This window comes from Gossypium hirsutum, chromosome D06 (assembly GCF_007990345.1).
Source record: "Gossypium hirsutum isolate 1008001.06 chromosome D06, Gossypium_hirsutum_v2.1, whole genome shotgun sequence".
NCBI lineage: Eukaryota > Viridiplantae > Streptophyta > Magnoliopsida > Malvales > Malvaceae > Gossypium > Gossypium hirsutum.
Genome location: NC_053442.1, coordinates 49,803,239 through 49,815,708, shown reverse-complemented (window position 1 = coordinate 49,815,708; position 12,470 = coordinate 49,803,239). Strand labels below are relative to the sequence as shown.

General features: G+C 32.5%; 1 non-coding gene across 1 annotated transcript; it reads left to right on the top strand.

Annotated features, from left to right (window-relative positions):
• The first annotated feature begins 3,364 nt into the window (after nucleotides 1-3,364).
• On the top strand, nucleotides 3,365-3,471 carry LOC121219005 (small nucleolar RNA R71). The gene has a single exon (XR_005915485.1). It is a non-coding gene; the product is annotated as a small nucleolar RNA R71 (small nucleolar RNA).
• The last annotated feature ends 8,999 nt before the right edge of the window (nucleotides 3,472-12,470 follow it).

Here is a 12,470-nt window from a genome sequence, read left to right as displayed (position 1 = left end):
TCTTAGAGTAAAAGTATCCAATAAATTAGCCTTAGTTTTGCATCTTTCTTCGTGAGCAAGTATTTAATGGCTGCATGATCAGTAAATACTGTAACTTTGGTACCATAAGATATGAACGAAATTTTTCAAAAGTAAAAACTATAGCAAATAGTTCCTTTTTAGTTACCGTATAATTGAGTTGGGCTCCCGTCAAGGTTCTATTTGCATAGTAAATGGGGTGGAATACTTTATTTCTTCTTTGACCCATCACAGCTCTAACAACATAATCACTTGTATCGCACATCAATTTAAAAGGTGAGTTCTAATCAGGTGTAACGATTATTGAGGCTGTAATTAACCAATTCTTTAGATCTTCAAAAACTTCCAAACATGCTTTGTTGAAATTCAGCACTGTATCTTTCTCTAACAACAAATACAGTGGCTTAGAAATTTTCAAGAAATCCTTGATAAACTTTCGATAAAAACCGGCATGGCCTAAGAAACTTCTGACTCCTTTCACATTAATTGGGGCTGGTAATCTTTCAATTACGTCCACCTTTGCTTTGTCAACTTCAATTCCTTTCTTTGAGATCTTGTGACCTAAGACAATTCCTTCATTGACCATAAAATGACATTTTTCCCAATTAAGGATAAGATACGTCTTTTCGCATCTCTTCAGTACCTTAGCCAAATTACTCAAACAGATATCATAAGTGTTACCAAAAACAGAAAAATCATCCATGAAAACCTCGACGAAATTTTCGACTATATCAGTAAATATTGCCATCATGCATCGCTAAAAAGTTGTAGGTGCATTGCATAAACTAAAAGGCATTTGCCTAAAAGAAAACGTACCATATGGACAAGTAAATGTTTTTTTATGTTGGTCCTCCGGGGCTACAACTATTTGGTTATATCCCGAATAGCCATCTAAAAAACAATAGAATTCATTACCTGCCAATCGATCTAACATCTGATCCATAAAAGGCAACGGAAAATGGTCCTTCCGAGTGGCTTTCTTCAACTTTCTGTAATCAATACCAATTCTCCAACTGGTAACAGTTCTCATTGGAATTAACTCGTTATGCTCATTTTCAACAATCATGATTCCACCTTTCTTCGGCACACACTGCACTGGACTTACCCACGAACTATCTGAAATAGGATAGATGATTCCTGCATCTAACCATTTAATCACTTCCTTTCTCACAACTTCTTTCATAATAGGATTGAGCCTCCTTTTCCCATCAATTCGGTCTCTTTCACCTTCTTCTAAAATGATTTTATGCATGTAAAATGAATGGCTTATACCTCGAATATCAACTATGCTCCAACCAATTGCTTTCTTAAATTTCTTTAGAACAGCAATAATCGCTCCTCTTGATCTTTTGTCAGTTCCACTGAAATAATCACAGGCAAAGTAGAACAATCACCTAAATACACGTACTTCAAATGGGAAGGAAGTAACTTTAGTTTGAGTTTAGGTGGTTCTTCGTTTGACAACTTGGGTTGCACAAATTCTCTGACTTCCAACTCTAATAGTTCAAACCGTGTGCATTTAATATAATTTCTCGGATTGGCTTTCATCAAATCCATGTTTTCTTCACCTTCTTCATCCTCCAAAGGGTTAAGATCTAAAGCTTTCTCCAATGGATCTTCTTCAAAATTACTTTCTGAAGAAACCAAGGTTTCTATCTCTTCCATAACTGAACACTCTTCTGTTGGATCGAGAAATTTCATTGTTTTAAGAATGTTAAAGGTTACCTGATCATCTCGAACTCGCATAGTGAGTTCACCTTTCTGCACATCAATTAACGTTCTTCCCATGGCTAGGAAAGGTCTCCCATGGATAATTGGTACTTCCTTATCTACTTCAAAATCTAAAATAATGAAATCAGCAGGAAAAATAAATTTATCAACTCTTACCAAAACATCCTCGATCTTTCCTTCGGGATATGCTAAAGATCGATCTGCTAGTTGAAGCATCAAAGTTGTAGGTCTTACTTCACCTATCCCTAACATCTTGAAAATAGACTTAGGCATTAAGTTAATACTCGCTCCTAAGTCACACAAAGCTTTACCACAGTAAGATTCACCAATGTTACAGGGTATAGTAAAGCTTCCTAGGTCTTTCAATTTCGGTGGCAGTTTGTTCTGCAGGAACGCACTGCACTCCTTTGTCAAAGCAACAGTCTCATACTCACTCAGTCATTTTTTTCTTGGATAGTATATCATTCATAAACTTCACATAATTTGGCATTTTTCTAAAGCCTCCACCAATGAAATATTGATGTGTAACCGCTTCAGAACATCCAAAAACTACTTGAATTGCACCTCCTATTTCTGCTTGTGTTGCTGCAATCTTTACGGATATGGAGGTGATGGAACTTTCGGTTGAACCAGACAACTATTCTGAGTAAGTAAATCTGCATCTAAAGAAGATGTTAAAATATCTGAATTCACTAAGTCAGGGTTTACCTTGTCAGACTTTGTTGATTCTGATTCCTTTGGTGTAGGAACTTCAACATCTGGTTGACTCTTCTCAACGGACTTAACTTTGACATCAATCAATCGGGGTTTTAGAATTTTACCACTTCGTAATGGCATTGCCTTGATATGTTCTTTACCCAAATTTCTTGAATTCTTAGTATCGCTCGGTGAGGTTCCTTGTGGTCTATTACGTAACTCCGTAGCTAACTGACCCATTTGGTTTTCCAAATTTTTTAGTGTTGCTGCTTGGCTCTGGATCAAAGCGTCATTCTTTGCCATGTATGCTTTCAACAAGTTCTCCAAACTGTTTGATGCCTCAGCTTGAGGTGGTTTTAGAGATTGCTAATTAAACCCTTGAGATTGGTTGGGTCTCTATTGTAATAAGTTGTTGCTCGGTCTATTTCCTTGGTTGTTCCAAGAAAAGTTAGGATGATTACGCAATGAAGGATTGTAGAAGTTAGACTGGGGTCCTTTTCCACTCTTATTTTGATATTGTTTCCCCACATAGTACACTAACTCGGGATTTGATGGACAATTCTTAAAAGAATGACATTCCCCACAGTACACATAGGAAACTAATTCAAACAGACTTGGTGGCTGAGCTGCAAAATTATTAGTACTATTAGCGGTTAACTATTTTAACATAGAGGAAATAGACGATACCTGAGCCGATAACGAAGTGAGAGAGTCAACTTTATGAACTCCGACTACTCATCTTCTTGAAGCTGTTCGATTTGTTGGCCATTGATAGTTATTACTTGCGATCCTCTCGATGATCTCATAAGCCTCATTATAAGATTTAGACAAAATTGCACCATTCGTGGAAGCATCTACCATCAATCTTGTATGTGCATTGAGACCATTATATAATGTCTCCAACTAGATACAATGAGGAATCCCATGATGAGGACACTTACGAAGTAACTCCTTGAATCGCTCCCAAGCCTCATACAAAGACTCATCATCCAATTGTTGGAAAGTTGTGATCTCGTTCCTCAACTTAGCATTTTTGCTAGGTGGGAAATACTTAACCAAAAATCTCTCTGCTAATTCTTGCCATGTAGATATAGAACTTGGTGGCAATGAATTGAGCCATGCTCGTGCTCGATCTCGTAACGAGTACGGGAATAACTTCAACCTCAGTGCGTCTTCAGTCAAACCAGCTATCTTGAATGAATCACTCACCTCTAGAAACAATCGAAGGTGGAGATGTGGATCTTCCGTGGGCATACCACTAAATTGGCCTACCGTTTGTAGCATTTGAAACATCAATGGTTTCAATTCAAACTAGGTTGCCTCAATATCTGGCTTTCTAATTCCTGGGTTTAACTCACTGAAAAGTGGCACAGCATATTGTCTGATGCATCGATCCCTATCATCGACAATGAGGATACGATTTCATACATTATCGACTTCGTTACCTTGGTTTTGATTCTGATTTCCAAGGTCCATCTCGACTTGTCTTTGAGCTATTCGTTCACGTCTTCTTTGCCTGAAAGTTCGCTCAATTTCAGGGTCTATAAGGAGTAAATTGATAATTCAATCTATGCTCATAAACACCTGGATAGAAAATCACAAAAATTAAAAATACTAAGTTACTAATGTTAGAAATAAATCAAATTGAAAATTAATAATTTAACGAAAAAAATGACTATGGCAATAGTTGACAATCCCCGGCAACGGCGCCAAAAACTTGTAACGCTAAGGTTTGTGCAAGTGTACACAGTCGTTATCAAGTAATAAGTAAGTATCGAGTTATCGTCTCCACAAGGATTGTATTTGTACTAAGTCACTTAATTTGTAAAATTATATTAAAAATTTGAAAAAATAAAAACAAAATATAGTTGAGAAGTGGTATAAACTAGATGCAATGGTCCCTAACGTAAATTATCCTAATATGCAGACTATATGAATGAAATAGATTTTAGTAAAATTAAACACAATTTGCAACAATTATAACATAAATAAACTAGTACAATTACTTTAATTAAACTTAATTTATTATCATCATGCTTAATAATATTCCAAAAAACATTCGATGGCAACTCGATCTTTCATGAGTTTTGGAAACCAAATTAGGTCCTTTCGGAATCCTTTACTTAGTAAATACGCATTTTACTTATCCTTATTTACTAAGGGTTTCTTAGCATTCGTGTTGTTATGCAATTTAATCACACAAATCTAAAAACTATGCATATAACAAAGCCTAGTTAGTGTTGTTATGCAACCTACAATTTAATCGGGTTAGGATCTAAATTGAGCATGCAAATTTAAATTATGCGTCTATTAGCCGTCGCTTGGTTAGGATCGCTTAGCTAATCCAGGTGCATTTCAATCACGTATGAATGAAATACAAACTTGATTTTAATTGAAAACATGATCGATTGAGGCACAAACATTATAAGCATGAATCACATAAATATTATTTAATCAAAATAATCATCCTAGCTTAAATAAAATTTAAGCTATCATTGTTGTAAACAAGAACATAGAACTCATAGCAAATATCTTTAAATTAAATTAAAGAAAAGAAAGATTAAACCCAATTCAGAGTGGCTGTCACCCAAGACTCTGACTAACGAGGCTCCTTCGCTTCTTTGTGTTGCTCCTTTGTTGATGGTTCTCCAAGGTGGCCGACCAAGGGTTCTTTAAGAGGCTAATTTGCTAAAATCCTTATGCAAGGATGATGATAAGGCTGAGAGCTAAGAGAGTTGAGAGAGAGGATGAGAGATGAGAGGGATGAGGGATGAGGGATGATTGAAAAAGTGAGAATTAAGCTCTTATTTATAGGTGAGGCAAGGGAGCTAGTTTGCTAAAATTAGGAGTGTTCATCCTTTGAAACCTCCTCCAAGAGTGGTCGGACGTGAATTGAGGAAATGTGGCTGATTTTTCCTTAATTTTTGGTCAATTTGAGTGCCACAACAACTCAGGACTAAGACTCGGTCTTCAACAAATCTTCAGGTAAATCTCTGATTTCTTTAACTCTTCAAGGGCCTTATGTAATTAAACCAAAAATTGGTTTATAATCAGCCATGTGCAGCCGAAAATTGGGTTGACTTGGTCCCCACTTTGGACGGTTTTGCAATTAGAAGAAAACTCTCAGACCTGTCAAAAATAGCGAATAGTTTAGAGGACCAAATGAATTAATTTAACCACATTAATTAATCAATTTACATAATTAATTAAACCCAATTTTATTAATGAAATATTTAAAATGAATTATTAAAATATAATATAATATTTTATTATTTAATTTAATATGCATGGCCCACTTCATAGCTTAAAAAATAATATGCTTAAATTTATATAAATTAAGCCATTTTATGCATAAAAACTATATAATAAAACATAAAATCACATTTTAATAATTTCTATGTTCTAATTTCATATTTTCACATATTTCATTAATTTATTAAACAATTACTTGGTTTTAACGATAATTTTAAGTAAAAAGGTGATAAATTATATACGAAAAATCCTATATATTTTTTCATTTACAATGACATCATATGATAATACGCCAAAAGGGCGTGAAGGTATAAGACCATGTTGGAGAAGCCCCATAGCATCCATGGAGATGGTCCGCCAAGATAGTAAACATGAATTTCATGAAAAACCTTTATGGTGAATTTCATGGAAAGCCTCTGTGGCGAATTCACTTGAAAGCTTTGTGGCGTGTTATCTTGGGAAATCCGTAGAGTGAATTCTGTAATGATCAAGTGGTGAGATTCTAGTCTTCCTAGAGTGAGATTTAGGTATGCTTGTGAGGCATTTTCATAAAATTCTTGACAGAGTAACCAACTAATGAATCCATCTTAGTTATATGCCATGACAGATAACTTGGGACATTCAGAATGTTGGTGGTGCAAGTGTCCGCCAAACCTAGAATTTCTTAGGTGCTGCAATAATTTTATTTGGAATTCTATTACATTTATTGAAATGTTGTGTTCTTCTAAGAAAGTATGACTGTTTGGACTAATTTGAAGATACATTTTAACTGATGTTCTGGCAATCGATGAGTCCTGTAAGGGAATCTGCCAAGAATAATATTCATTGGGTATCATTCTGAGAAGCATAGCTAACTACAAACATTAAAGAAATCATGTAAAGGGATTCGAAATATGGTGTAAATTTTGAGATCCGCTAGTTAGGAGAAAGGATTATAAGATAGTTAAGTGCAAAGATTGACATATGATTATCAACCAACCAAGAATCAGAGATGTATCCGCCAATGTCTGAGAGGGAACTAAAACCCTTGAGTTTAAAGAATCTATGTCTTTGTAAAAAAGTAAACATGAGTGAGACTCACTAGTTTACTTGGAAACTTATAAACGTGTTTTGGTTTGCAGGTCTGTGAGTTGAACCAGTATGCTAAGAGTGATCAAGCTAGGAATGTGCCATGGTGATAAATCGAGGGCAGTATTATGTATACATAGGGACATTATGGAGACATGTTTTTCAAATGATAAATAGTAATACCCGCTACAAATATGTCTGTCTATTTAATCAATTTATTGTAAGGTTTTATTTTACCTTGAAAGTTTTGTGATAAATGATAAATGTATTATTCAAACCTATTATCTTAGAAAGGAGTTCAAATAAATAAGAGGTACATTCAGTATGAATTTCGTTGATTGTAAAATTTAGCTAAGTAAGTATTGTGATGTCTTATACTTGGATCCAATAAATCGGGTCAGGATAGGGCGTTACACATTGTTAAAAAGGATAATCACTCATGAACACGAAGGTTTATTGCTTCTAAGTTTTCCTAATTGTATGAATTATTTTTACAATTATGTTTTGCTTAGCATACAAGATTCTGATTATGTTCATAAAAGCATTTTTACTTGTTTGATTCGTACATAATGATATTTTCAATTGTTGATTTGAGTTCAATTTTTTCTTTAGGTTTCATTTGCATTAGTATTTTGTTACGCATGCGGACAAGCATGGTTCAAGTGTAAAGAATTTAATAAGTGAATAATTTCCAATTTATTTGTAATAATTTCCCCTTTGAATTGTGCTATTTAATTTCTTAATTATTTTATTTTGTCTTATATTTTGTTTTTCATTGATTAGGTGAAATAATTAAAGAAAAGTGAGTTTAAAGATTAATTTTGGCAAGTTTTTGTGGATTGAATTCTTAACTTACACTACTTCAGTATTTCAAGCATATCTTAAGCTACAAAACTCCAATTTGGGCCCGTGATATACATTTCGAAAGGAATCGAGACATACACCCAAACTTATTTTACGACTCAAAACCAAAGAAATGTCAAGAATGTGCCCAAAAATGGATTAGAAGTTCGCGACGTAAATCTTCCAAAAACTTAGAAAAACTTTCCAATTCATTAAAGAGTACTTTTATCTTTTCTCTTTATACAAAATTTTACTTAAAAATACATAGTTTTAGATTTAGAATCAAAAGAAGCCACCTTCAATATTATTTTACTTTTGTGTTTTATTTTCTCCGTAATTGGTAAACTTATTTTCTAGTTAAAGGGATTTTGGCATTTTAATTCTAAAAATTTATGAGATCTAATTTACTCTTAATCTTTTTTTTATTATTTGGTATTTGTGTATCTTCTATTTTTATTACAAATACTAAGTTTGTTGAATATTGATACCATATTTAATAACTTAGAAAATTTTTCTTGTCAATTAGAATTTGATTGTTTAATTGGTTCTATATTTGTGATGAATATCATGATTGGGTATAAGTTATATATGCTATTCATGTTATGTTGATATGTGATCTAGTCTAAATAAATTTTGTTTGTGTGTTTGTTGGCTAGAATTGGCACTCTTTCTTTATTAATGGTATTGATAAATCAAATCCTAGGTGTTCGTTATAGGTTTATTTATCGATAAGAAAAATCATCAATGATTTTCATCTTGGTTATCGAGTAAGAAAGAAAAAATTGATTGTTAGGTGTTTGTTTGTAACTATAGCCTATTTATAGAATAATTGAAATTTATCTTTGCATTAATGATCAAATCCATGAATCAAAATTAATATTTTGTCTTTGACTAGATTCTCATTATATTGATTTTCATAAACTTTAATTGTGATATTTCTTTTTGCAGTTAAAATTTTAATTTAGTTTTTAATTTTAAATCCTTCCCCTTAGAGTTAATTGCACTAAATATCCTCAACCTATGACCCTCATTCTAAATTGATTCTTAAACTTCAAACATTCTAATTACATCCCCAAACTATCAAGGTTATACCAATTAAGTCATTTTGTTACTAAAATCGTTAATTTAACTATTAAATGACATTCCAGATCTTATGTGACATAATTAAATGAAAATGCTAAGAAAAATGAATATTATAAAATTGTATGTTTTGAAAATCTTAGTGTTGAGGTTTTCAAAGTTTTTATAGAAGTTGTATCGTTCACTCTTTTTTTTCAATTTTACCTTGTTTTTGTTTTTTACTTTTAAAAGTTATGCGACAATGTTCTATTTCTTTAAATTTTTCATTTTAACTTTAGCTACATAAGATTTGATGTGTCATTTAACGTTTTGAATAACGTAAGGACCTAATTGATATAACATCAATAGTTTAGGAATGTAATTAGAATATTTTGAAATTTAAGAATAAATTTAGAATGATGGTCAGAGTTTAGGGGTGTCCAATGCAATTAACTCTTATTCCTATTTTACCTGTTTTTACTAAATGGCTAAAATTATTATCGATCTTTATAGATCCAACTTTAATCACAACTACATACAAAATTTATATTTTTGAATAAAAATTATTTTAATTAATTTGATTAAGCTTGCAAACCATTGAAGTCAAGCATTTAAGTATTTGAATTTCACTCATCAATATCTTGAAATGCCCCTCGATTGTAAACTAGTTAAATTTAATCCAAACACAAAATTTTCATTTATTTGTAGATGCTTAACTTATATAAATACGAACCAATTGGATATCTAATGGAATTTTTTTAAAAAGAGAGGGCGGCGAGGAGGGGGGGGGGGTTGCAATATGTTGTTCATAATTTTGCATTGAAAAACATCATGGGCCAATTCTAAATCATGATTACAGTGCGACCTAAGAAGAAGATCAAAGTATTAAAAGAAAACGTAGGACTCGCCTTGATCAAGACCAGACATTTGCTATCTCCTTTATATCAAATCATTACTATAGGACAAATCTTAGCATTTTAAATTTATGTACCATGAGAAATATTATCGTAATTAATTGTCGAAAATCAATAATATTAACTTAAAATTGTTTTCTTGAGCTTCATGATTGCAATTTGGGAAGTTTGGGTTTTGACGTGGTTGTGTTTCAGACTGAAGCCCATGTGAAAGTGAACGGTTTGGAGACCATGCAAAAGCCCTTAGAACGTTGGCCTTACAGCTTATGTTGGATTCCTTGCCTAAAATGTGGCTTAAGGAGATACGTTTAAGAGTTTGGTTATTCTCAAGTGTAAAACTTTCATAACATTGTAAAAGTGTTTAATTAAAAGTAATACATTAATAAAATGAAGTTTTAGATAATAAAAAATACGACCATTTTAAAAAATGAATTAGACTTTTGGCTTCAACATTTTGAGTTATTTTTATATTTACTTATATATGTAATTCATTTCGTATAATAATTAAATATATAAACATTAAAATTGTTAAGTTAATCATGTTATATAACTTTGTTATATTCCTACCCAATCGCGCCTGAATTCATCTTTTTGGCTTTACCAGGCATAGGCCTCATTTTTAGGGTATAAAATAATTTAGTCCTGTGGAAATGTAGTTCAATGCATTCAAGAGAACAATCAAAACTGAAAAAAAAATCATTTTACTATGCTCAAGTATTAACAATAAAAATTAAGGTCTGAAAAATAAATGCCATAAAATAATTTCCTGATCATTTCATTATACCAGGATCATATAAATGCCATAGAAACTGATACTCGCTTCTTTCTTAAATTATCATTTTGCAGTTTAGAACTTTAGATTTCAAAGCTTTGTTTGTAATTTTATAATTTTAATACAATTACCAAGTTTCAATGCCAGACTTTTTTCTAAGAATGCCCACCAAATTTCGGTTACGGGTTAATTTCATATCATAAGTTGTTCACTAGCTACCAATTGTGCATTTGCATTTATCTCCATTTCACTTATGTAATATTTGTGTCCGATGAATCATATGTCACGAAGATGGTGTGATATTTAATTTAATTTCTATAGCATCATTTTATTTAAAAATCCCTTGTCCCAACTCATGGTAATTTTAAATATCAAATAGGCTGGTTTCTTTTCCCTTCATTTGTTTGATATTAGTGTTAGAGGTGAGCAAAATCCAATTCGATTCAAAAAAAATTGATAAAAAATTTAAATTTTGAATTAAATATTTCGAGTTATTTAAGTTAATTGAGTTATTTAGATCAACTCGAATAAAAAATCAAATTTTCTGGTCTAACTCGAATAGGAATTACACAATTCGAGTTATCCGAAAATCCGAATAAGAAAAGACAAAATTACATTGTTTTGATAAATTTTTACCTATTAAGTTAAAAGGCAAAACCATTATATTGTTTATGTAGTAAAATAATTTTGTACTTCGTCTACTAGTTAAATAATCGGTCCATGTAAACGCAATATTAAGTATAAATAATAGTATTCGTTAACTCGACTCGACTTGACTCAAATTTTTTTGACTCAATTCATTCGAAAAAAATTCAAATTAAGTTTTATTGTTAAAATAAAATTTGTCAACTCGACTTACTTAAATTTTTTTACTCAACTCAATAGAATATCACCCCTAATTACTATCTAATGCGCTTAAAGCATAATTTATCTGACCTTCTCTAGAAAATTTTTGGGGCCTTCAATAGCAAGCTAAATGAGAAGGAACTCTTACGAGAGGTGAGTACCTCCCGCATATGTTTTTTATTAGAAAAAAAAGTTGTTAATAGGTCAGGAGTTGGATCCTCCGCATGATTTATCTGTGTTTTTTTATGAAGGGATGAACATCACGGGTGCTCATCTATTAAAAAAAAAAGAAAAAAGATAAGAGTAAGGGGAACCACGAGGGGTTCCCCACGGGGTGTAACATCCCTCCCGTATGCATACATTATATATATATATTAAAAAAAAGACAATGAAATAGAAATGGAGTGATGAACCTCACGCGTGTGACCCCTTCCCATGCATACGTGTATTTATTATAATAAAAACATTAAGTGAAATGGGTATGTACATCCCCATTCTCGAATGTGAGACCCCACGGAAGGTTACCCTTCTGTCTATATATGTTATAAAAAATTTGAGTTCACTGTGAACCACATAGTGTATGTATATATTTTATATTGACAAGAGAAGAAGCATAGGACCATGAGAGGTTTATAGTACTCATGGACGGTTACACCCCATAGACGGAGGTTGGTATTGCACGCGAATTGTTTGATATAAGGCCTCAGAGGGATTTTGATGCCATTGTCTGTATATGAATATGATTGTCTATATATGCTTATATATGAATGCCTATATAAATCTCAGAAAGGAAGCCCACGAAGGGTTTTCAAGAGTGGTTATACCCCTTTACATATTTGTATATCCATATAATGAATAATGTAAGATAAAGAGAACCCACGAATTGTTCCGGTGGGTGGTTATATCTCTTTCTATGTTTTTATATCCGTATAATGTATATTGTTAGACAAAGAGAGCCCACAAGGGGTTCCCGCGAGTGGCTATACCCCCTGACATGTATATATGTTCATATAGTGTTTTTTATTAGAAACGAAACCTGCGAGGGACTCTTGAAGATAGTCACATCTACTATTTATGTTTATGTCATATCTATAAATTTGAGACACTACATTTGTAACTCCACTTTCATTGTGTAAATCCAAGTCGAGTAGACTTGGTCGATGGTTGTGATTCAACACAGAAGGACCTTACTCTTCACATAATTTCGAGTTGCAAGAGTATATGGTACTGTGATCGACCTATGATTTTTCTGGTAAGCCTTATTTTTTCCA